The sequence below is a fragment of the Xiphophorus couchianus genome, chromosome 20 (genome assembly GCF_001444195.1).
Source record: "Xiphophorus couchianus chromosome 20, X_couchianus-1.0, whole genome shotgun sequence".
NCBI classification, from domain to species: Eukaryota; Metazoa; Chordata; class Actinopteri; order Cyprinodontiformes; family Poeciliidae; genus Xiphophorus; species Xiphophorus couchianus.
In genome coordinates, this window is record NC_040247.1 from 22,005,646 (window position 1) to 22,032,784 (window position 27,139).

Here is a 27,139-nt window from a genome sequence, read left to right on the forward strand (position 1 = left end):
AACATGCAAACTCCATGCAGAAAGACCCCGGCCGGGAATCGAAACCAGGACCTTCTTGCTGCAAGGCAACAGTGCTACCAACTGCGCCACTGTGCAGCCCTCATTTGAAAATGTTGCCAGAAATATTAGTCTGAAAGTGAGACTTTCTCTGTTAACCTTCTGCACTAACGTTTTTCTATTTTGCGTTATGTTCTGAACTAGCTTGCTTTCTGGCACACAAGTCCCTTGCATAGCAGCATGTTTCAATAATGTATGGAAAGAGAAACACTGTGAGAATCCTGACTTGAGCTTGCTTACTTTTTACTTCCTTTCTTGCTTCTTTTGGTTGATCTAGTGCAGTAGCTTCATTTGGTCTAGTATAAAACTGAGTGAAGATACAATTATCTCTTGAGGAGAAAAGTACCACACTGAAGGCAAACTCCCAATAACAACAGAAGCTCTCGCCGCCACGGCGAGAGTAAATCGCTGTGACAGTCTGACATTTGAACCCTGGGGTAGAGCTCGCTGGGGAAGTTAGGCTGCTGATGCTTGATAATGATTGGGCTCTGACAGTGCCTGTTTGTATTACTGTGAATGCTGGTAGTGCAGCAGCAGTGTCCCTGCAAGAGCTTGTGTCATGGTTTTTTTATGATGAGCGTAGATTTAAGGATTGCTGGTTTATCCTTCAGGGGTCCTCAGTGCTGGGAGGTAATATCTCACTTGGCTGCAGAGTGTTGTCGGTCTCTGTCCAGTGGTGTGTGCGTTCAGACAATGATGTTCTATATGAGCAACTTTCATGTAGTCTTTTTGTGGTAATGTTTCAAAAAAAACAGTCAAGCTATTTCAATCAGAATAAGGCCAGCTTCTATTAACCCATTGCACTTTTCTACGTTGGTGCTAGAAGGTGGGGATGTCACAATGTTTTTTATGGAGGACGATATCAAATCTATAGCTGAAGACTCTCACCACCACTCTAAAACCTACACTCTGAAATCCATCATAGTTTATGTAAAACACGCCTTCTGAACTAAAATCCAAGTTGTCTTTCAGTTCAAGACTGTACATAAGATAATAAAGAACGTATAATTTGCTGACTTATAAATGCAGTGTTTGCTTAGGATTAGAAGAAGGGTTCAGGGATTAGCATGGATTTTTTCTGCTTCCACTGAGTTTGGAAGGGAGGTCTGAGGTTTACACAATCAACTCAAGGTCAGGTCGAATCTTAAGCAACAAGTTGACAAGTCAAGCAGAGTTCTGGGCAAGTGGATGCTACATGAGACCATTTGAGCCATCTTTCTTTTATTTTTAGATGTGCTGAGTATGCTGCTCAGAATACTACAGAGCTTTTCGGTACATTTGTTTTAGGGCGTTATACAGTATCTTTACCCGTACACCCCTTTATTTTGTTGAGTAGCTACTGTAAAACATATTGTCAAATGGGGTCTTTTATCTGTCACTCAAGCATTATGTCTGTTTTGATTCATTTCAATATGTTGCAAATTGTTATTTTTTAGGTGCATCACAGTCCTATAAAGATACGGTTTCAAATGTTCAAACTTTTTCATCATACCACTCTTGCAGGTTACATATGTTTTTGTTGAGATATCAGAGAAAGTACTTGGTTGAGGTAGACCTGGAGACGATAGCAGTTGTTTTTAATTTTCTCCACTTGGAGACTGTTTCACATGCAGTGGAATAACCTCGTAAAATCTCTAACCACTTACGAACTTCCACAATTTTCTTTCTGACGGCTTCAGACAGCTCCTTCAATTTTACCTTGGCACCCCACTTACTTCATATTTGATGTTTAAATGAGGCAAAACTTCTTCAAAATGTTGTGTAGCAATCTTTTAGACTTGAACACCTGGTGTTATATGGTTGTGCGTATTTTTTCACATTACTAATGACATTTTATTAAATATAGTGGGTGTCCTAGATTTTCTGTTTATTACGTTGCACAAAAAATGTAATTGACATAAACCAGCATGTTAGAAAGAAACAGGTTGTAGTAGGGAACCTATTTTTATTTGCATAGCTTTTTGTGCTATTTAAATGTTATCTAGCTGACAATAATTTGAAATGCCACATTTATTATTATTAAGGATGAGTAAAAGTAATGCCAAACATGAAATGAAGACCTTAGGGCTCGCAGCACGTCTTCCAGGAAACAGTAGGTGAAGCAAGTAATTAAAAGAATACCAACATAAAACTTTAAAATATAAAACTGATCAACTTTTTTGGATAAAAATAAAAAAGCTGGAATCTGATTTCTGTGCTTCTGTTGTCACTAAATAAAACACAGAATTCATAAGCAAAGCACTATACTGGTGCCATGATATACAAATATTTGAGAAAATACTTACTGGAGGTATTTTCTGGCATAACTCACACCTCTGTTTTAAATGTGCCTCTGAAAAGTACACTGCTCTTAGTGAAACACCCTTTACCTTTTCTAAACGTAGAGGCTGCAAAGATGTAATATATGATTTAGGCAGAACTTATCTCCTTTATTAAAATGTGTCAAAGGCAAAGGGTAGGTTTTTGAAAAACACCATAATATTCAAACTAATTATTAAATGCTATATCAGTAAATCTAGCTGTATTTTTAATAACACCTGCGTTTTGCAGCGAGAGGGTTTTTGTTCAGAAAAAACAGAAATGTCTTTTGATTTGTCAGTTTAGCAGATTAAAATGATGTTGCTGTATTTTGTGGGCCTTTTAGTGGATTTATTATGCAAGAGAGCTGAAATTTGATTTGTTTGAAATGCCAACCAAATAAAAATAATGAAATCACCAAAAAGGTAACAGCAGTTTTAGTCGGATGCTTTTAGTGAGCTCTACAAATTAAAAAAATAAAAATAAAAAATCCCAGTGCTTGAGCATGACCTCATTTTGGCCCTTCTGTCTACTCATAAATGTTGCATTGTAGTGTCCTCACTGTTGCCATTTGCTGGGCAAAAAGGTGTTTCATCTGATGAAAACCTCATTCAAGCTCCAGAGTCCAAGCTCCTTTTCTCACAGGTCACACTCATTCAGCTCATTAAATTTCAGTGCGGCTCCTGCTGTGCTGGAGGGTTGTGAGTCACCTCGTCAGGCACTGACCTCACTTGAAGATTTGGGATGTTTATTTTTGCAAATATTTTAACATTTAAATGCGGATTAGAAATTTCCCAAAATGGGTGTAGTTTAAAAGGGTGTGATATGTTTAACAATATAAGAAATCGGTGTTGAGAGGTTTTTGCCAAAAACAAACGTCCATGCGTTTGATCGAGGTCCTGTGCGATGAACCAACACAAAGTGGTTAATTATTGTGAAGTGAAAGGCTGTACACGGTTTTTAAAACAGCTACCTTTCATGGCAACTACAGTTGCAAGTTTCCAGAAGTACTGTATATGTCAACCACATTTCCACAGTTACAGTCTCTTACTTTCTGCCCATCCGTCTTTGCAGAACAGTTCAAGATCAGTCATATTTAATAAAGAGCGACTGTCAATTTTCAAGTTTTGCTTCAGACTCCAAATTAGATTTTGGTCTAAGCCATTTTAGCATATGATATTATCAAAACCATTCAACGGCTGTTATTGTCATGCTGGAAGGTGTATCTGAGTTTTCCTGCCGTGTTCCTCTGTGTTCTTAATGTTATTTGTTTGCTAATGTAAAACAAACCTCCAAACATCTATATTTTTTCTGAGGTTAAATCACACATAGGTGGACTATTTGTTAAGCTGATTGGTTGTGAGGAGATTTATTTAGATCCATCAAAGTACATGGGGCTGGATAGAAATTCATACTATATTTGTTTTTTGTTTAAAATTTCGTAAATTCCCTTATGATTGTACACTACTTCGTGCTGACCTGTTACAAAATACAGTATACCAATAACATATGTTGATAACTGTGGCTGTTATGTGACAGAATGTGGAAAATAAGGTGCATGAATACTTCTGCAAGGCCCTGGGTATTTACAGCACTTAACTAAACATGACAATAACTTTATAGCACAATGGAGCACTAGTTTGTGTTGATGAAGCCTGACAGTGTTATAACAAATCTAAAGAGGCATGAAATGAGCTGGGTTTCTGACATGAGACCAATTCACTGTCCCTAAAATAGGCTTCCTAATAAATCATTTACAGATGCATTTATTCAAGTATGTCATAAGTGTTCTGACCCGCGAGGGTTAATATCCTCTTTTCAAACAAGAACCATCCGCCGAGCATATTCCATGCAATTATTATTCGGTCTTCCTCGGGCCCAGATTTGTTCTTTTCATGCTAATTTGTTTTGCTCTGTGTTGACATTGTTTGCACCTCCTCTACAAACCTGACAAAAAATATTCATCTGCTTTGAGTCAAAACAGTAATAAAGTAAGGAGGCCACTGGCAAAGTTTTGCATGCCTGAATTTGGGGTTACGGTGGCAGTTTAGTGGATGTCCTTTATTAGCTTTGCTTTTACTCGTTTTCATCTGAAGGGTTCATATGTTATGTACAATCAAAGACAATATTATAACCAGAGAAAGCATATGTTAAGTCTCTTGCATAGTGGAACAATAGCATGCTTTAACATCATTTCCCAAGTGTCCCACTTTGCGTGATAAAGTGTCCAATGACAACATTAACGACCGATGATGTGCGAATCAGTTGCAAGGAATCTGCAAAATACATCAGCCTCCACATCAGTTTGCAGCTCTGGTGAAGATGTGTGGAAAGCACCAAAAGTTTTAGCATAATCTCTGAATTAGCAAAACCACCACTGCTATAATCTAGCAGTGAACTTTGGATTTTTTTGGTCATCTCCCAATTTCTTGACTATAATTGTAGTGTTTTGCCATTGTATGCTACTCCCTTATTAGTCATGCTGTGTACATATATTGTTTAATAAATCTGTTTTCTGGCTTAACTTTGTCAGTGTCCTGGACTCATGCGCCATCCCTGCTGTCATGCATCACTGTAACCACTCAACTGTTTCCTTTTACAAGTCAGTCACCCTCCTCAGTAAATAAACTTGATAGCCGATTCATTAAATTCAGGATTTCTTCTGTCTTGCTGGTTGTCCTTTGGCCTTCAGTTTTTTAAGGCTTTGGATTTTTCACAAAACCATGATCGCAACCTAAACAAGCTATGACACTTGGGTCGTAGTTGAGCCACATTTAAAATTTTTTTAAACTTATTAATCATTGGTTTGGCAGTAGATATGAGCAAACACCAATGCATAAACACTCAAAAGTTTATGCATTGAGTGAGTAACTATTTTCTTTCGTTATTCATTTTAATAGGTTTTTACACATAATATAAACAATAAGTATTGAGTAAATATGATCTCTATTCATGTCAAAGAGGGTATTTTTTTAAAACCACATTTCGGGCCACTCTGACCTCCTTCCTACTGGGCACAAACATCTGCAGCCAACACTGTGATTATGAGTCAGAACAATGTAATTAAATGCACATCTGAGGTTTAAATTTTCAAGAATTCTTCACAGAACTTTAATATTATAAGCTTCAGTCTTAGACAGTAGATTATTTGTTGGCATACAAACAATACTTGTTTTCCAAGCATCCTTTGGCAGTATTTATTTGGCCTCTATCATACTTTTATTAACAAGAATCCCACTGAGTCTAATTTCTATTACACAGTTTAGAATTGAATGCCATTCAACATTTTCAACAACATTTCTCCTGATATTTGCACAGTTTTATTTCATATTTTGTAAATATTCACTTGATCGGCGTATGCTATCTATGATAACTGCACAGTGTTTTATTTTTTAATTTTGCCCTTACTGTACAGTGTATTATTCTTAATTGTGTTTCTATATATTTTTTGTTTTTGTTTTGAGGCAATACACCTCGATTGCCTGTTTCTTTGCTGTTGTTACACCTGGATTTTCCCCCTGTCGGACAATAAAGGACATTTCTATTCATTTGACAAGAACATTTTAATATTCTGATCGGATTCAAAGCTGTTTAAGTGCTTTCTAAATATTTTCAAGTTCAAAAAAGATTCTGTAAACTGGTATTGTATCACGATTTTATACAGTACAAAGAGCAACACCAGTGACGAATTGTGTAAGTTCATATTTTAGTTATATAAACATTAAACATTCGACTAAATTAGACTAAATCAGCTTAGTGATTCAGCAACACACAAAGCACTCCTTCTTTGTTGTTGTGATTTAGATAGAAATGTTTATAAATGATAATTTATGTATCTATGCTGAAAAGTTTCATATCTGCATTTGCATTTGGAATTGATGCTTAGAGAAAGTAGGTTAGCCTAAATGTTGACAGGCAGCTGGGAATGTCGGCTTTGTGATGGATGCAATGCTGGGAAGCTCAGACAGACATCTTTTCTTGTCTTTTCTTTTGTTCTTTATTGTGTCAAAAGCCTTTTTGCTGCTCTATACCTCTGTCTCCAAATCTGTTCATGTACATTAATCACAAGACGCTGTCATCTGTCAGCTCTTTTTTTCTTTTGCCTTATGAAAAGTCAAATTACTAAATTATGATACAAGTCTGTGACTCACATTCACAATGTCCTCTTAATACGTAGTTGTGAACATTATAGTTTACATGCAGTGCTAACATGACGGGAAGGACATCTCTGTAACTTTAAGCAGGGACTTTCAGCTGAGGTATCTTTACAAAAAACAAACAAAACCACAGCAATCATAACATCTGAACTGTAGCTGCATTTGCACTTTTAGTTTCCCTCACTTCATCAATTTTTTATCAAGTCTGCAAATCTTCTCCATATGCCTAAAAAGGCCAAAATCTCCATTCTGAACATGAAGCAAAGATTTAAAGGGCCTAAAATAAGTGCATATATCCAAAGCAAACATATTAACTCATTGCTATGGCCATAAAGTTTGGTAAAACCTTTCGTTAGTGTGACATACTTTTCTACAGATTTTGTTTTAATTCAAGTTTTTGATGCATCATCTTTGAATGTTTACTTTATTGTCCCTAAAGATTGAACTATGAATGAAATTCTCTCCTTTTCCTACTGCTGCTAAAATAACGTGCTATTATTATTACATGTATAATGTCGTCAACAGCATTTGTCGCTAATTTGATTTTGATTTAGAAAAACGGCTGTAGTTTTAAGGAAGGAAGCAGTATTCTAAAATACATTCACACGTGTTCCTCCAATTAAATCAGATTTAGTGAGTTAATCTGTCAAAAGTTTACAAAACCATGACATCATTATCTGGGCTTTCTCAAAACGTTTTAAGGTCATTTGATACTTTTTAATGTTAAAAATCTTTAAAATGTTCATTATTTTGACATTTAGGAAATTGAAATCATTTTGGTAATCCTAACTGACCTAAACAGGAAAAAGTTTCCCTGATCTAATTTCGAACTGTGAGGGCAAAAAAGGGTTATGCATCTTTCCACTCGGTGTAAATACATTTATAAGTTCAGTGCGTTTTCACTGAGGACTAACATCTCTATTACTGATGTTGATTTCAGATCAGACTGCCATATGGGTGCTTTCTTAGATACTGTTCCAGAAACCTGAAAGCAAACCCCCAGATGCTGATGAGGAAGCCAGCTGGCAGTCTGGATCTCACGGGCTTATTTAAAAACTTAACACAGCCTTAAATTTACTGTCTTATTTCTCCCTAATTGCTTCAGTCTGTATACCTACTTGTAATGCTATTCCTTTTGCTAAAGTTCAACCTGCACTGCACGAACCCACCACAACACGGCCCCCGCCTGTATTTCCCCCTGGTGAGTGTGCTGGAGGTGGCCTTCACCTGGGGACATCAATATTTCAGGCTTTCTCGGCACAGGCACTCACAGGGCCCGCTGATCATTCAGAGTCCCTGGAGATGCTGATGTGGAGACAGATAAGCAGAAAGAGTGGACAGTAAATTGCAGAGCCAGCATGAGAAGGTCGAGACTTTAAGGAGGAGGAAAGGGTGGGATGTGAAAGTGGTAGTGGGTATTTTAAACAAATGGAAAAGGAAGTGAAAGGAACTGAAAACCGGTAATAATTAGACGCGTGTGTTTATTTGGCTGTTGTGTTTCTCAGGAGCGTAAATGTGAAGAAATCCCTCGGCTTGAGCGAAATAATTATGATGATTGGTGATGTATATTTATGATTACAAAAGAATCCATCTGATTAAGGAGAACATCAGGACGCTAATCATCTATTGGAAACAAAGCAATAACATAAGGGACGGATGGGGAAAACGTGTGCAGGAGACAGAAGAACTAACAAATGGGTGAAATAATGGGATGGATGGGTGAATTTAGTGGAGCTTCAGCAGACGCTGATGAATGCCCCATCTGACTGCTGATGACAGTACGTCTCCTGCCCTCTCTTCCTCCTCATGCTGTCCTCCTTTTGTCTCTGAGTGAAAGAGCCCAACTAACCAACTGTTGCTGCGATTACAGCTGCTGCCACAATGGTGGTCATTAGGGGTTGTTACCATAGCAAGAAAGGTCTAGGGTGCAATCAGGGAAGAGCCTTCATTCACAGTGATCACTGACATAAACTCCAGTTGTTTGCTTCACATTCACACAGTGAAATGTGCACATTGATTGAAAATTAATCTGGATCTCTTGTTGACCCGTGTGTAGATGTAGAATTCATAAATGTGCATTAAGGTATTTTCTATTGTTTTCAGCAGACCATTACTGAAACTCAAGTATTGTGAGACAGCAGCTTTTGGCAGCAGCTTTGCACATCCGATCATCAATTATTTATACATGGGATCCACAATGCAAATTGCACTAAATACATGGATTCCCAACAGGTCCATAAATTCACACCTTTTTGGGATCAGCAGACAGTCGAACTGCTGTTTCCCCTTCTAGTCACATCTTTAGCGCTCTTGTCGGGAGTAGGTCGAGACACTGAAGTGTCAAGTGTCAATGCTGGAGGTCAGATGATGACTCATACGTCTGGGTGAAAATATCAAAACAAAAGCACTTCCTGTTCTGTTAGTGCAAAATTTTAAAAAGTTTTAATTGAAATTAAAATTCTCCAATTTAGGAAGGGGAGAAAAGCCTAAAAACAATATATAGTGGAATAAAAACTCATTGGCAAATTGAACACAGAGATAACAAGTGTTAGCTGAGTCACTGAAAAGACTTAATAAAAAGAATGTCAATTGATTAGAAAGTCAAAATTGTACTTTTTTTATTACTATTCTTTGGGCATAAATGGTTATTTATTTCTAATGTAATAAATGTAACTTTTTAATAATATTCCAAGCAATATAAAGTGCCTCTAGCATGTTTTTTGTTTGTTAGTGTGTTTTCTTAATTATGCATAGACCTCCTTGTAGTACACAGTGGTTGGTGCACTCTTGCAGTCCAGAGCTATTCGGACCGAGAAGCGAAACTCTACTCATCATGAGCCACAAAGAAAGATTTTTCTTTTTGCCCTTTTTGTTCTAAGGTGGGTTTATTTTGTACAAAATGGCAATTTCACATCTGCCTCATTTTGACTGGGTGGTACAGCATGAGTTGGTGTGGTTCTGTACACAATATAGTCTGTTTCTTTTGTAGAAGCAGCCTATACAAACAACCCATAATGCATCATTCCTCTATCCCCTTCTGTTGTAGGACTACAGGAGTACGCTTAGGATGGAGCTGCTGCCGTCAGCCTGGACAGCTCATTTATTAGAGGACAGAACATTTCTGCTTGCTATAAACTCAAGAAATGCTAGTAATACTAGCGCCTTTGAATCTTTTTCATGCTGGGATTTTTACAGGACAAACAAACCTAAATTATTTTTATAAACCATAATTGAGAGGAAAAGTGTTAATTTAATGCAGATATTTCTCTAGTCAGCACAGGCTCAAAATTGTTGATTCAGGCTCAATAGATCTTCTCTAATATTTGGTTAAAATTCTCTTGCCACACAAAACGCTTGCAGTCATCAATCAGCTCTCGGCCATAATTCTGTCTGGATATTTCAACACTCTTCTTAGCATTTGGTGAAGTTGGCATGGAAGCAACGTTTAAGTATAGTCCACAAATTTAAAACAGGATCAGACTCAGGGATTTGGGAAGGCCATTCAGAAAGCTTAACGTAAGCCCTTTTTTTATATCCATTTTAAAACTACTTTTGATTTGAATTTGAGATGATTTTCCTGCTGGATCACTCTAAATGTTTGCCTATAAACCATGTAATCCAAATCACCATTCTCAGAAGAAAGTGAACTAGTTAGGATGTTAGGCAGCAACACAAACATTACCAAGACTCAAGTGTGCTATGAAAACCGTCGTCACTACCCATAGAGAAGCCAGTGTTTCATCAAAATTGAGAGAAATCGAGCGAAAATTAACTTCTACCTCAGCTGAAATTTCCTGATTCATGGACAAACCAAAGGCCTTTTACAAAACGGATAGTTTGACACCCAGATAAAGACTGAGCTATTTGGTTATAGTGACAAGATTTGTGCTTGGCAGAGTCAAGGTAAAATAAAAGTGTCACAACTGGTCGGCATGCTGGTGCCAAAATCATACAGTGGAGCTGTTTTACTGTCTGTGGTGGGAAATCTGGGGGACGATCTTCTGATTGTTCAGTTTCCCTTCGAAACAACTGGGTGTTTCAACACAATAGTGATCTGAACACACAAATGAAATGGATAAATCAATGCTTAAAGGTTAACACTTTGCTAGGAAGCCAAACATGAACAGTGGTCAAATGTTTAATCATAATTAGAAGCTTGTAAGTGGCAAAAAAAAAAAGTGTTGCTTAGGTACACATACAAACATTAATGTATACATCTGTCATTCAACGACATAATTAATGACATTCATGTCCATGACTGGATCGGTTTATGTAAACCTATGACACTGCTCTTCTGCTCTTCTAATCATATAAATTAACAAGCTTCTGCTGATGGTCTGTTTATAGTGATACTACCGACAGTCACAGTTGTTCATAGTAACAGGAATTTCAAATTAGAAATGAATCATGTTTGTGATTGCATTTAAAAGCATTATATATATTTTTTAATCAAAGTACATTAATGATTCAAAATAGTCGACTCAGTGTACAGATAACTTGATTGCACTGAGGTTTTGCCATCTCCTGAGATTAAATCAAAAGTTTTTTCTGTCAGAGACGGGGGCAAGACAGAACGAAAATGCGGTCGATTCGCAGACAAAAGGCAAGACCTTCAGAAAATTGCCTTGACACCCATCACAAGTACCATGGGAACCATCAATGTCTGCTCCAAATTTCACAGCAATCCACAAAGGACTTGAGTTGCTTTAGCGAATATAAAAGCTCTGTCTGACTGCTGTTGTACTTGCCATCTGTATTAATCAGAAATCCCATTATTGACTGTTTTATATGGTTCCACAAAAAAAATGTTTTCACAGCAAGCACATCTGTCAGCTGTGATGGACTATTTAAAGAAGCAAAGTATGCCAGAGCAAAGCTTCACTTATAGGGTACAAGAAGTAGAGCAGGAAGTAGAGCAAGAAAGTAGCACTCGCAGGGCAAAGCTAAACAAAATGAAGCCTCTCGCTGCTGCAAGCTTCAGTTTTTCAGCAGCAATGACTGATCGGATACAGAGCGTTGCAGAAGTATTCACCCCCTTGAACCTTTTTACACAAAACAGTCTTTAATGGAGGAGTGTAAAAACAGATAAACGGTCTGACAAACTAATTCATTTAGTTTCACCAACTTTACTCTGATGCCCAAAAAACAATTCAGTCAAGATAACTGCCTATAGAAATCTAGTAAGTATACAAACTCCAGGCATGTGAGGACAGCATGCATAACAATATGTGTGGTGGGAAGTAATCTGTACACTGTGGAGCATGGCTGTCCATGGTTGATTTTTGTCAGCAGGGTCAAGAAAATTAATCAGTTTATGAAAACACCACTGGAGCTAAAATAACAGGGAAATATTGGAAGAAAACCTCCAGAAAACTGAAAAGGAGCATCACCTTCTAACAGGACAATGAGCAAAGTGAATGCAAATCGTTTGAACCATGGTTTATGTGATCTACTTATGATCTATATATCTCTTCGTGATCATATAACCATCTTTGATCCAAAATATTTTCCATACTGATCTCACCAATAAGTCTTTGTGAGTGTTTGATTTCGTGGGCTCGTGTAACGTGAGAAGCTTCTAAAATATGCACCTTTTAAGGACATTGTACTTGTCATCGATGCAAGGGTTTATCAAAAGCCTTACCAGACAGAGCTCTGACTGATTGACTTGGAGGCCTCTTGGTAAGGGTATTCTTCTGTTTCTGATTGTGAGGACAAAGGTGGAGTAGAAAGACTCCACTCCTCTGTCATTGACTGCGCAGTGAGAATTCGACTTGGTCAAAAGAGGCACCTGCTGTGATACTGAAAGGGTGAAAGGGTCGGCCTTCACGCTGTATTGATCTCGCTTTGGGATAGTCTGAGTAGACTTCTTTTTGTAAAAGTTAGAAACGAGACGGAAAAAGCTATGCACACGGGGCTTAGGGTCTGAGAGTGTAGTTAGACATTATGACAAAACAAAACAGCAGCACATTAACAGAAAGAGTCAGGTGACAGTGATCGGGATGAGCAGCGGGGAGGCCGTGCGGCTCAGAGCGAAGCTCTCAGATCTGGCTCACGCTGGCTGCCTCAGCTGAAAGTGTGTCATAAGAAAGCTAGGCTAATGCACCATGTTAATGTTGCTTCAGTGCGCTGCTGCAGCATTCAGCACTTACTGTTACTGTCAGCACAAGTCATGCCCTGAAAACCAAAGTTATGCGTGTAACAATGAAGAGCTCAGCTTATATAGATGAGCAAACAAGGGTTGCTGGAAAATCAGAACTGCCTTCGCCTATAATCACTGCTTCTATAGAAATAGTTTTTTTTTCCTGTGCAGATAAATTCCTGAGGTCAGCAAAAGAAAAGCTCTGGGCAGACTGACAATAATAGCACCGGTATCACTCTGATGAAAGGAACTGATTACAATAAATCTTGTTATGAGCAACGCTACTAACGGGGACGTATTATGCAAAATGGACTATTTCCTCGTTTCTGTACTTCCATTTGGGTTCTCACTGTTTCTAGAAACAGTCCAAGCACTTTAAAAGAACAACCATCCATTTTCTGGCACTAAGTTAATTTTGTTTGGTGTCTGGAAAATGAGCCATTTCAAAAATCTCAGTCACAGTCGGCGGCACCGCCCCGTTAGGGACTTCAAGCCCAAGAACACTGTACCAGATGTCAAACATGAAGATACTGTACTTGCACCACGATAAGGCTCTGTTGCAAAAGGACAATCACAAAAATCAAACTGGTTTTATGCTATGCAAAGATGAATATTAAGTTGTATGAATTTTCTTCCCAAATCCCCAACTTCAACATCATCAAAAATATTTAAACTTCCCCTCTGCAAAGAAACCAAACAAGTGAAATGAGCTCAAGTTTCTTAAAGATCCCACCAGAATTATGCTAGAAGCTTGCTAAATATGCTGTTTAAATTAAAAGATCTAAATGAGATTTACACAAACGACGAGTCAGAACTGTAGTTTCTCCTTCATTTTTTATCACATATTTGGTTTACAGTCTTTTTAATTGTTGCCAAAAGTGTTACTGTCAGTAACACTTTTGGCAACAATTTTGGCAACAGCTATGCACACCCCGTGTGCATAGCTAAGCTAAGGTATGTCAAAAGTTGCTATAATGCTTTTCAATGGCTTGTTCAGAAAACCTATTAGATCGTAGAAGTTATCTTTTCAACAGCATCACAACCTTCCTCAGGAGGGAATCTGTTTGAAATGTACAGACATTTGCCACAGAACATTTATTTTGTTTCCCACCACACCAGTCTGCAATATTAATGGGACAACAGGAAACAACTATTAGGTGTTTTCCCCCTAGGCATTAAAAAAAGCAGATATGAAACCACTCCTGAAAAAGAACGATCTGGACAAGTCACCACTGCAGAATTACAGACCAATCTCCAACCTTCAACTCATCAACAAGGTTATTGGAGAAAGCTGTTTCAAATACATTTTTACCAATGAAGAACTGCTTTGATATCTAAGTGTTTTCACTGCAGGGGTAATAAACAAATGAATAAAATACAAAGAGAAAGATCTTAAAAACATTTTTATTAAATCATAAAAATACTACTGTATTAAGTCAAACTACTGTATGTCTCTGTTATGTGATAATGACATGTAAAAGTCACATTATGTAACAGGAAAAAAAGGCTTCTGCTTGACTGCTGTATAACGTTGTTGTCTGGAGAGTTACTGCCTCTGGAAGCATTTTTCTAATCTCATCTCTGGTTTTTAATTAGAATTCTTTATCTATAAATATATGACAATTTGTTGTCTCCGAAATTTAATTGATGTTGCAAACAAGGAAAGCTCTCGTCGAGACAATAGGGAGCAATGAAGACGGCGAGACATATCTCCAAACAACTATCTTGTTGACCATCTTTTGGAAGTCAAATAACTTCGCTTGTCTGTACAATCAGATGAAACAACTTTCTATTTTCAAACACAAATTACCTCAGTCTATGCTTTCATTTCAGCAGTGAAAGCAATTGGTTCTTCCATTTTGCTCACTTTGAAACACATTGCCTTTCAAACGTAGTCCTCACCCTTGAACTTTTTTACATTTTGTTACAAACACAAGCTTTGTTGACAGATTCTCCCACCTGAGCTCTGGATCTCAGTAACTCCTCCAGGGTTACCATGGCTCTCTTTGGTGCTTCTGTGATTAAAGCTCGCCTTATCCTTGACTTTCCATTCTATGCATGGACACGCCTTGGCTGGTTTAAAGCAACGCCATAGTATGTTCAATTTCGGATGATAGATTAAAGAGTGCTTCACAAGATGTTCAAAGTTAGGGCTATTGTTTTGTAACCTAAACCCACTTTATAAATCTCCACAACTTTTTCCCTGATCTTTCTACTTTGTTTCTTGACTTAATGAGGCTTTTTGTTCACTAATTTCCTCTAGCAAACCTCAAAGGCCTTCATGGAACAGCTGGATTTATACTGAGAATAAATTATATTATATTTGGAATGATAGTTGTGGTTGTTTGTGTTAAAGCAGAAGGAAAACACTTTAATAATGTTTGGAGCTGAAAAGATCTCTTTCTTTTGCAGAACTTCCCACCGGTAAACCTGTTGCTCCGTCACCTCAGTAACAAACTCCTGGTCTGCTCTAAGAAGGTACGTTTGTCTTTCTTCCACCATTAGGAGACTGATGACCTGTGTACATTTGGCACTGTGTTTAGCTGTACAAGATATAGTGCTTCATTTTGTTGTTAAATGCATGGAAGCGTCCGAGCTACCAAAAGGCTCGGTTCACAAGCCACAGAAGCTAACTCCTTGCCTTGACCTTGTCTACTCTGAACAGCGATAAATCCTGAAGGCAGATGGGTTGAATGCGGCTGTCAAACAAAAAGACAAAAGCTGTGGGAGGCACAGCTATCTGTCCTTTGTACAGGCTATGAGATCCCAGGGGGCTTGTGTTTTCTAAGGCCAAAAACTGACCAGAATAAAAATGTCAGCCTATTTTCAAGACGAACACTAAGTGTGAGATGAGCGTAGTAGGTTTATTAGCGTTGTGTTGTCGCGGCATGGATGAAGGAGCATGTTTTGTCATGCAGATGCATGCACAACGTTGGCCGCAGGCAGAGAGAGATGATGGAACATGGTCGCAGCGCTCCGAGGGGGCTTCCCTGAGGTGTGACACGCAGCTCGTGATTTTCACACTGGATTAATTTCATAATAAGCACAAATCTCAGCTGAGATGCTATCTATAGGGACAGGCTGTCACTCACGATGTAGAGAAAATACTTCATATGCAGCACGCCCACAGAAGATGTAGAGATGGGGGGGGGGGGAATCCAAGAGATGGAAAAGATTGTGTCGACTGAAAATAAAGTAAGAGTCAAATAGGTAAAGTTGCCTTTTTTGTTCTTTGAAAGTGAAGACAGAAAACGAGATGTGCAACTACATATATATAGATATAAATATATCTATATATATATAAAACACATTTAAATTTGCAGTGACAGTGATGGATCCTGCTTGGATTTTCTTTTCAAAGAAACAATTCGATATTCTTTTCACAGTGGTTGCATTAATGATTTTCTTTTTTTCTTCCTCTTTTGGCTTTTCTGAGATGCTTCTTGCACACAGAAAACAGCGATTCATTCGTCAAGCAAGACTGAAAGCAAAGGTGAAATGTTGAAACACTACTGTCTGTTATAACCTGGGTATATTTAAAAGTAAGATTTAGAAATACAGCTTCGCTAGACAGCTGAGCACATGCTATCGATCATCTAAGCTAACAATATCACGTACAGTGCATCTGAAAAGTATTCACAGCGCTTCACTTAATGAAATTAATATATTTCCTTAAAATTATACAGACATAGACTTATTTCGGTATGCAAATTTCACGAATGTTTAGCAGCCTCCTCAAATGTAATTTTTCACCTCTTGTCAATAAAACCGGAGAGGACTTGTTGTGATAGCAGGTCTTACATGCTGCAACTCTCTTGCAGGCTGGATCAGCACCATTAAAATGGTTATTTTACCAAACTTTCTACACCTCTTTCAAGTAATATCAGTTTTTCTCCATAAATAATTTTTTTAACAGCTATAAGTGATGGACATCATGGTCAAAGAACTCTATTAGTTTCATCAGAATACAGGAAATGTGTCCAAAGTGACACATTTTGCTGCTTTTATTTTTTTTCCTGTGTGAGTTTAAAAACTGCATCTGGCTTTCTGTTGCTTTCCTATGTTTAATTAGAAGTAGACTTAATCATGCACTCTAATATTAATCAGTAGTTATGCATAATCTGTACAGGCCTGTAGTTTTGCACAAAAACTGTGTTTATATGTGTGTGGACAAAAAAGTCAAATGACTGAGGTATTATTCAGCAAAGGTGAGGCATGACTTTTATTTGCACTGTTAAACTCAGACTGGTTTACTGTGAACACATACTTTAAAGTCTTCAGCTTTCTTCCTTAGAGAAATACCTCTCCACTGTTATGGCCACTGGGAGTTTCCATATTGGTGCTGTTTATTAGATTTTAGTCTGTGTTTTTTTCACAGCTTGAAAGTTATTCAATACTTAATGTCAGGCAGACGTGATGTGCCGGTAGCTATGATCTCATCGACTTTGTTCAACCCAAAATCTCTTTTCTTAGTGAGAGTCATGGCTAGAAAGACTACTTTGAACTAACTGTGTGGTCATTTCTTTTCTCTTTTTTTAAATGCAGAGGACATTGCATTTTGGGGATATTTGTGCCTTGCGGCCTAAAGAAGTTTCTAGAAGCATGGATTTAAATGGGCTTGAAGCCAAATCTTTATAAAAAGAAATATAGTCTGGTTAGAGTTGTTGCTATCAAGTGCTTTCCTGCCACGAAAAGTTAAAAGATTTAAATAGCATTCATGCATTATTTTATTTATGGATTTTTGTTTTTTCCATTTATAAAAAGAAGAGCAATTTCTCATTTATACATAAACAAATTTGTTACAAACAAGTGGCTAAAACCCATCTCAGCAAGATACCTCAGAACCACAGGATTTTGTTGACGTATCATTGCACTGTCATTCTGTATACGAGCTTACTGCTGTCATTTGGTGCACATGCCGCCATCTGTGTGTTCTCTGTGTGTTGGTATGTGCACTCTTTCTGCTGCATGTAGGCATTGCACTGACATGGTTTAATCCTATGTGGGGCTTACTGGATACAAATCCCTTCTAAAGCTTTTAAAGCTTCTGCCTTTTCATTTGCCACTCTTTCTCGGTGACTCTCATCTGTCCATCAGGCAGCTAAGGTGACTGCAGCATTTCTCTCCATTTCACCCACTTATGTGACACACAGTATTTTTTTCTACCACATGTCAAGAAAAGAGTTTGTTGCTTTAACTTTAAAACAAAGACCTATTTGTCTGTGTTGGAGATGCAGATGCTATGTATTCCTTTTATATATGCCTTGTGTTATGATACCTGATCCTGTCATGGCCTTTGTTGTGCCATTTGTAACAATTCAACATCCTGACTGTCCTCTACTAAGGACAGCACATCATTTTCTCATTTTTCTTTGGTATTGGACTCGCTAGTAAAGTATATGACAAATACGAATGATTAATTTTGTAAGATAAACAATATTTTCCTTTCATAACTACCAATATACTGGCTCATTTACTAGATAATAAAAACGTATCAATTTGCTGCTATGTAAACCAATTAGCAGCAGCAAAACCAAGCAGTTCACTAAAACAGATAAAACTCAAATTAATAACAACACAACACAAAAAAAGAAAGACATAAACATAGTGGAGTAATATAAAATACCAAAACTTAAATTCTCAGCAACTAACTATCTAAAAAGCTTCAGACAGGAAGCCGTGCAGCAGTCTGGTGGTTCTGGTTTTGTTGTTGCACCGCTATTTACCCAATGGAAGCAAATCGCAATCGTTATCAAGAGGGTGTGAGGAGTCTCTGATGATTTCCAGCTTTGAAATGGATCCTGATGGTCGGGGCATGCCAACGACACTTACGGCTTCCTCTCATTAGCTTCTGCAGGGCCCTGTTTGTTGTTTTCCCTCCAGTCTGCAGAGTTTTGTGAAGAGGCGGGTAGGGAGTGATGCTTGTGTCGGTTCACTCAGAAAGTGTAATCTCTGCTGAGTCAAGTGCTGCACTTTGACCAGCTGAGATCTTCACAGTATTAAGTGTCATCCACTGTCTTTACTACAAGATCAGTGATGCCGGGAGTTTATATTTTTATGTCATGAACTTAAGAGGTCACTGACCAGCTCCTTTCTTTTTCCTCTACACTAAACAACGTGACGTTGTTTCTGCAGCAGGTATCTACTTTCCTCCATGTACAGTGATTCATCATTTCCAGGGTCGTAGCCCCACTCCTGTGGATTCAAACTTAATAATCCGGTCTCTTCTCATGTGTGTGGATGCACAGTTGAGCATTTTTGATTTATTGCAAGTGGTTTCATTGTCAAAATAGATAAGATTGCATGCCCATTACTGGTGCAAGAAAAATAACTACTTTAACAGGATTATTGTCGTCCAGAAAAACATGCTGGGCATATTCAAGTAAAAGAAGTAGTACTGCTGTATTAGCTTCTTGAATGGGAGGAGTTATCCAAACAATCCCCTACAATATTAATATTAGGGAATTAGGAAAATGAATTATTATTGAATGTTGTGACAACAATCTTTAATTTGATAAACCCAAACTTTACTAGATACTAATTTTTTCCAAGAATAGAATATTTCTTCTTGTCTTTCTTAGCTCAGTAAGTGAGATCTACATGAAGTGAGGACAATGAAAGTCAATCCTAGTGGACAAATATTTTATTGGCAAGCAGAATTAAAATGCATGACACGTGAAACATAATAGCCTTCTAGATGTTGCATCCAAGCAGACCTTTACAACATTGCACCCATGAATATTATGATGATGAATGCTATGTAATTTATTGTACCCCTCTAATTTATAAATGTCTTGACTGATTCTCCAAAGCGTCCTTGAAAAAGGACAAAAAAATAAATAAAAATAGGTTTTAAATATTGCAAAATATTACTAAAAGCAAAGCTGGATTACACTGTCCAATAATGATACTTAAAAATCATTATTATAAATCATTATCGTAGATTGATGGTTTCAATCTACGATGACAGCAGAAAAAGAAAACATTCAGCAGTTCAGATATGCCCTTTTCGTTTCATCTACTCAACATGACTTAGGTTAAGAGAAGATATTTAAATTATTTTATGTTCTCTTTTTCATTATTAAAATGTCTCAGAAGGTGAAGTCAGTGTTTCACTTGACGCTCTTTGATGTGGATGTTACTGAAGGAAGAGAAATCAGGCTTTGCTATTTTCAGCATCACTGAGATATGAGAAGCAACTATTAAAAGAAACTATTTTCTACCACGTGTCGAGACAACTGGGTCTATATTGTCAAGGAATTACGCAATTAGACTGATAATTACAATTAGTTGTGAAAACCAAGGTAATTAGTTGTGCTAATTATGGTGTGGTTTTTTTGTTATTTTGAAACAAAATGTAGACAAATTCCTGATACAATCATAATGAAACATCTGCAGGTGATATATGTAATCAATCGCTGCATCCAGGGTCCTAATCTGCAGATCCTTCTGTCCTGACTGATGTTCAAATCAAAACAGAAAGGTAAAACACTGAGGAACGAACTAAATACTAACATGTCCACACAACAAAGTAAGAATACACCGAGAACAAAATACCACAAACTGGGGCTAAAAGGGAAAAAAAAATCACATTTTAACAGACTTTGAAAATTCAGAAATTTAATATTTTCTAGATTTCAACTCCAAAGCCAAAACAGACTACACTTCCATTAGAAGTTTGCTTCTCTCACTAATTTAAATAATCAAAATGACAAAAAAAAAAGCACATATAAGGCTTTTGTTGCCCAGACCACAAAGTTCTGATTTTAACCTGAACTTTGCGGCCTGGATTTGGATGAGGCTCTTTGGTATTTTTTGTAAACATGTTTTTCTGAGCTGTTTTTCCATCATAATCGAGTATTTGTGAAAGACATAGATGGAGTGTCATATTCCATAGACCACTTCCCTTTCCGCTGATACACATTTGCTTACGTCATCTTCCAGGAAACTGCTGCATTCTGCTCTCTTTGTAATAGATACACCTGTTCTGTTCCTCTAATTTTCTCAATGTCTCTTATTTTCCCCCCCTTCAACTCAACAGCTCCCTCCTCCCGCACTAGTATGCATAATTCAACAGGGAGCAGAGCTTTTGCTGCATGCAATGGCGGGAAGCTGAGCTGTATAGGGGAACTCTACAACATAACATCTAAGAGCTGGTGCTCAGCAGAAGACACGATCTGTCATTTTACTCCTTCCCTTTGAGTATCTCTTGCCGACATCTCACTTTTGCAAGCACCTCTTTGTTTCTATCCTGAACTTTTCCTTTATCGTTCTTACTTCCTCCTCTCCAATGTGACGAATGCCCTTCTTTCTCCCCTCTTTATATCGGGTGACTGCTCTCTGTTTCCCTCTCCAGTCTGTTTGGCCATCTGGTATCCTGTCCTGAGTCTCGTGTCGATCTGCAGTATCTGTGCTTTCTGAATCCATTTGACAAGATTAATACAGTAGACCTCAAACCGATATAAGCTGCTCACTCCGATATTCCCTGCTCACAGGGAGGAGCATAGTTTAGTTCTGGCCTTGAGCTGAGAAATTTGCTCAGATTTTCTTTAACTTTTATATTTCAAATGAGTCGGAACAATGATACATTTTTAAAAAGAAACTTTTTAACGTAAAAGACAGTGACATCCCAAGACATACATGTTGAATCACACAAATGTAATGGTCCTTAAAAACAGAACCATTTTATTTTGAGTCAGATACAGAACAAGCCCCTGGGGGAGTTTCCCATGGGTTGCATCATATCCTTTTAAATTGTTGCTGTTGTCTTGAAAGCAAAAGTTTCCCATCTTGCCTCTCAAACTAGGGAGCTGTTGGATGGTTTAACAACTCCCAGTGTTGAGAGCTGTAAAACCAGCTGGTGAAATGACACAGTTTTAATCATTTAACGTCTTTGAGTATTCTATTTAAGTATAAAAATTTTCATCCCCAAAGAGGTTCAGTTTTCCTGCCACTATAACTGGCTGAATTTATTTTTTTAGTATCAATGAACCATTACTTAAACCAAAATGCAGTATTTTTCTAACCAAAACTTACACTAGTTTCTCAAAATGGTGTTTTTGTGATGTTCAAAATTGTTGTAGCCCCTCTTACAAGTCTTCTCAGAGGCTTAATAAGAAAAGTCTAAGACTTCCCTTATTAGACGTCTTTAATAAGAGATAAATTACAACTCTGTACAAGTTAATCCATTCTCTTCTTTTATCTTGAATCATATAATTCTTCATAATAAGGTCAAAAGGTCAAACTGAGTATGCAGCTGATGTTACATTTTAAATAACTACATGTGTGAAAATATCTACATTGTGCAAAGCATATCATAGCACACTGTGTTGATGTCATGACCTGATATTAACCAAAAATCTGCTGTCGATTGGCTGATCAACTCTTGATGAGTTGGCGTGGGCGGAGGAGCAGCACCACTGCAAGATCTGTCTTTATGACCAGATTTAGAAAGGAATAAAACGTTTGTTGAACCATAGAGCTGCACCAGATGAACTCAACCAGGGCTCTTCTCACTCATAAATAATCAAGTTAGAGATATGAAGCTACTGGCCTTCTAGGCTCTGCTGGCCAGCTCAAAAGAGCTGTCCTTTGTCCAGATATGTCTCAGACCAAAACAGATTATCCAAAACATATCCATGGGCTGAGCATCCGATGCTACAAACCTATCTAGAACTTTCCTAAACTGTTCTAAGGTGATGATTAAATAAATACATCCAAAATCTAAGTGAACCATTTGCACACCTCTTGCCCCGTCTTGAGATTCAAAAAGATATGTCAAAATTATTGTGAGGTCTTACAACTTTTAGTTAAGCCCTTCAAAATAACCTTCTTGTAGCACCGAAGAATTAGGTATTTCATTACTTTTAGAGTTTCCAGTTTAATTCTTGTAGCGCAAGTCCTGTTTTCATTCTAACTCTCAGACATTTAGTCTATATTATTTACTTATGTTATACATATTTATTTATGTTATTAACCTCAAAATCACTCATTGCCCTTGCAGGAGTAAAAGTCATTTTTCAAAGTCCCCAACATGCTTCTTCCAACTATAATTACCAATGAAATTGTTGAGTGGTTCGATCACAGCCCTCTAATGATTGCAGTACTGGCAAGGAGCGCTTTCAACTGCAAAGATTTTTAGCCCATCATCAAAGGTAAATGATGAAAAATACAAGTGGAAGCATGAAAAGCTCATCAGCAATAATTTTCACTATGTCATTTTTGTCCACATATAATTAAACCAGGTCATTTTTGTTTCTTCTAAAAGGTACTTAGGTTGTTTTATGTTTTGAGAGATGCTTATCTCATTTTCTATTAAAACAAATGTATTGGTTGAATAAAAATTTGTAAATCTAATAGCTGAAGTTTCATAAATAATTTGGGTTTTCACTATATTGATTTTTGTTATGTATGTAAGCCTGATTATTTTTTCTTTTTCTTTAGCAACAGGTAAGCAACTCTAATTATTAGTCATGGCATTTTGCCCTCTACATTGTTTAATAATACATTAAACAGTAAGATTTTCTGTTAAGTGTGATTTTAAAAAAATGTGATCACGATTTAGATAAAACTGATCTTAAAGAGGAAGCCATTAGATTCTGAAAAGTGCAACAAGTTGAAATGTTGACATTAAAAGTTCTTTAAAAAACAAAAATCAGAATACCACTAAGTGTGTTTGAATAATTTAATAATGATGCACCTCTGGCAGCATGCTGTAAACTTTTCTATTCAGTATGGACAGTGTAATAAACCCACTTTTAACTCAGCCTGCCACATGGACTACCATCAAGGAAATGTTGTGTTCATAAAGCCAATTATATCTTTCACATAACCAAAAACATCAAATTGTATTTGCTTCCTATGGTTGTTTACAATTTTACAGATGTCCAGTGTTTCTGCTGGCTAATTAAACAGCTTTCTTAATAATAATAATTTAAATAAGAATATACAAAAACTGCCGATGCATAAATTAATTTGTTTCTCACCCACTACAGCCCTTGTTCTGACAAGAGCTTATTGCAGCTTGAGTCTGAGCAGAATTTATTTTATGATTTATTTGGTGTCCTTGCTGAGGCAGAGATGATCTGTTTCCTGTGAGTGAAAGAGTTCACGTCAAGTTAACGGCAGTCATCCAGTTATTATGTAATTATCAGGCAGGAGCTTGCTTGAGCTATGAAAAATAGTCCAATTTCCCTCTTCTAAAGCACCTAATAAGGAAGACAAAGGATTTGGGGTTATTAAAGGAGCAGCATTATGTATTTTTGAGGCACATAGAGCCAATTTATAGCACAGTCAAGTAACTGTTACCGTCCACCAATGTTATTTGTGTCAAAAATAAAAGAAATATGACTTCCATTTGAGGCCTTGAAATTGGCCTCTTTCTCTTTAAGAAATTCATACTTCCTGCATCATCACTACAACACTTCTACTACTGTGGACTTGATAAAGTGCTATTCAAGTACAGACCATTTACTACATGTGAGATGGTATCAAGGTAACTCAGAAAACCAGAGCTGAATTCCTGTGTTCATCCTGAGTTTGGTTAGTGATCTATTTCCTGGGATGTCCCCAGCATTGATAAAGTCAATGGTTCTTATTGGACAGAGAAGGTACTTTCCTTCTATATCTAATATTACCTTCCAAGAAAATAATCTCTACATTTTTTGTTAGTAGTTAGCAACACTTTTTGCCTTGTTGACCCATTCATGTTTAAATTAACTCCACTGCCACATTATATTAGGCTAGACATGGCTTTATAGTTTTTGTCAGAACACAGTAGTCTCCCTGGTGTCAGTTTTTAGAAAGCTTTTAAAAATACCACTTGCCCCTCAAATAAAGTAGGACATGAAAAGTGACCCAGTAGTGTCACTATGCAGTCCTGATTTCCAACAGAGCAACATTTCATTATCCTCTTGGCGCCTCATGTGTTCGCTCTTGTCTCAAAACTGTGTGTCAAGCAGTTTTTGTCTTTTTTTTTTATGGTTCTTCCTAGAAGAGAATAATAATAATAAACATTTGGAAGATGTCATGCACTGGTAATCCTTCAGAACGAATAATGGGTTCAGATTAAGCCCCCGCAGCTGCCATGCAAGGCTAACTTTAGCTTTATCAGCATGTCACTTCTGAAGAGCTTTTTAAATAAAGAAGCTTATCAAAAAGTGCATAGCTAATACATTTCATCACTTTGCATCAGATTGCTTTGCATTAACGCTGGATATGAAGAAGCTCTTCCACAACTGTAATCAACAAGCACATTTGCTAAGAGTCTTGCATATATCAGTCTTCTTTCTGAGGCTGTTTTTATTGCAATAAGGCTAATGGACTAAAATGGTAAATAGATCCTGGAAGGGCTGGGAGGAGATGGGATTAAGGCCGCATCAACTGGGGGCAGCTAAAGCTTTTGCATCATCAACACGTCACTTGAGGATGTCGGCATGTCAAACAATGTGAAAAGCTTTTGAAAAACGCTCCTGACCACGCTACCCTGCTTAGAGTTTCTCTGTTTCTCCTCATGTCAAAATCACATGCTCATCAAGAAAATGATGCTGACCGATTTATCAAACTAAAAGCGACGCATCACAGTCCTCTGTCTTCCCTTTTTACACTTTCCAAAATCATCTAAATTTCCATCCCTGTAGGACTTCATCATGTTTTCTCCCTCTCGGCCTCCAAACTGAACCCGTCGCATCCCTCCCAGTAACACACAGCACTCGCTGTGGGCCCATCAGAATGGCAAGTTTGAGCCTTTCCGGAACTGCAACACGTGACTGCGTCTGGTTTAAGGGTTTAAAACCACATGCTGTCTGCTCCAAATCTGGCTTTAGATAGTTGGACGGATGGAAAGTTTAATACGATGGAAGGATGATGCATGTAAAAAAAAAAGGGAGCTAAAGTGAATGAGTATGGCAAATTTTTGTTTGTTTTCTTTGTATCTTTCTAAGCCACAGTTGACCATGACCTTCTGTGGTCTGTTGCATGGGACTAAAGAAGCACATCTGGTATTTTTATGTGTGTGTGTGTTTTTTTTGTTTTTTTTTGTTTTGTGTCTTTTTTTTATTTTTGGGTTTGTGTGTGAGTTAAGCATCCCATCTGGCCAAACACACACAAAAAAGGCTGAGGCCTAAAGCAGACTGCGAGAAGATGGTGTTGCTCATGTTTTTGAAGATGCTCACATCTGTTTAAGACCAAAGAAAATAAACAACAGCCCAAATGCAAATACGTCAAATTTGATGAGTCCAGCTTGTCTGAAAGGGACTCGTCTGCATTTTGGCTTTGCATGTCCTCGTGTATCAGTTCTAAAATGTTACATCTTGCACAGCTGGATGCATCACTTTGGCCTGAAGCAGGCGGCCTACCCTGAGGAAAAGAACAGCAAAAAATAGCATTCAAACAAAAACACAGACATGTGTGCTCTGTTTGTGCTATAGGCTGGAAAACTCGGCTCCTGATTAATAAATGCACCCTCTCCTTTCCCCTGTGTATCTTCCTCATATTAAATGTTAGAATGTTAAACATTTCTTTTCTTGTCAAAGTCAAAGTTTACTTATATAGCACATTTACAACAGCCTCAGCTGACGGTTGTGTGTTGTCTTGTAAAGCCGATGTCTAGTTGTTGCCATAAGCGTTAAGTACCTTTAGCCCATGTTAACGAACATCCGTCTCTGTCACAGAAGCAGGAAAAAGTCGGTGCACAGTCATTCGTCTTCCTGGTGAATGACGTCATTGAGAAGGTTTACAGTAATCGAGGGGATAAAGAGGGGCGGTTTAGATGCTTTTAAATGTTACGACTGTTTTATTTAATTAATCTGATTATGTGTGATTAAGAGCATACAGGATTTTTGTCTCTATATGTACACTCGTTTTCTTGGTATGGCTTTGTGTTTGCTAATAGACATGGCATTAAACATCTTCATAAATATTTCAATTGCCTAAAGCTATGGAGAAAATCCATACACACAGAGATTTTACTCTCAAGTTCCATCAGTTTTACTACACATTAGAGCACGCCTACACTGTACACGATACACACGTGCTATACATGTTGTGATGCTCTGCATTATGAATTCATTTTCTTCTCATTTTGAAGGAAAGTTTTAAATTTTATAAATCAGCTAATGTTGGTTTGTTTTGATTTGCTTCTGAAACATGACAATTCTGGATTTGTCTGCAGACTGACTTGGTTTATTGTTAGAAGAGTAAATGTATCATGGTGAGGTGTCTTTGAACCTCACCATGAGGTGAGGGGCCTCATGCTGAGGGGCTGAGAAGTTGATGGTAGATTTATCTATAGATTTTTTTAACAGGTTGCCTACTCCATTTTCTACTCCAGATTGGACTAAAAAAAAGGATGTAAAGTGTTTCCATATTTGAGATTTAAAGAGTGACCATGTCAGTTTGCAAGGAGCTCTCCTTCTTTGCTCCATATCAGCCTATGTGCAGTTTATTTATCCTTGTAATGCTTAAGGATTGTATGAGCTACTTGTTC

The 27,139-nt window shown here is 37.5% G+C and overlaps 1 protein-coding gene across 6 annotated transcripts in view; it reads left to right on the plus strand.

Moving 5' to 3' along the window:
* The window catches only part of dlgap4b (discs, large (Drosophila) homolog-associated protein 4b), a 112,008-nt gene that overhangs the window by 21,976 nt on the left and 62,893 nt on the right, over nucleotides 1-27,139 (plus strand). For all 6 annotated transcript variants that reach the window (XM_028002167.1, XM_028002168.1, XM_028002163.1 and 3 more), the window contains exon 2: nucleotides 15,067-15,132. The gene's annotated coding sequence lies outside the window, so the exon portion shown is untranslated. The remainder of the gene's footprint in view (nucleotides 1-15,066; nucleotides 15,133-27,139) is intronic.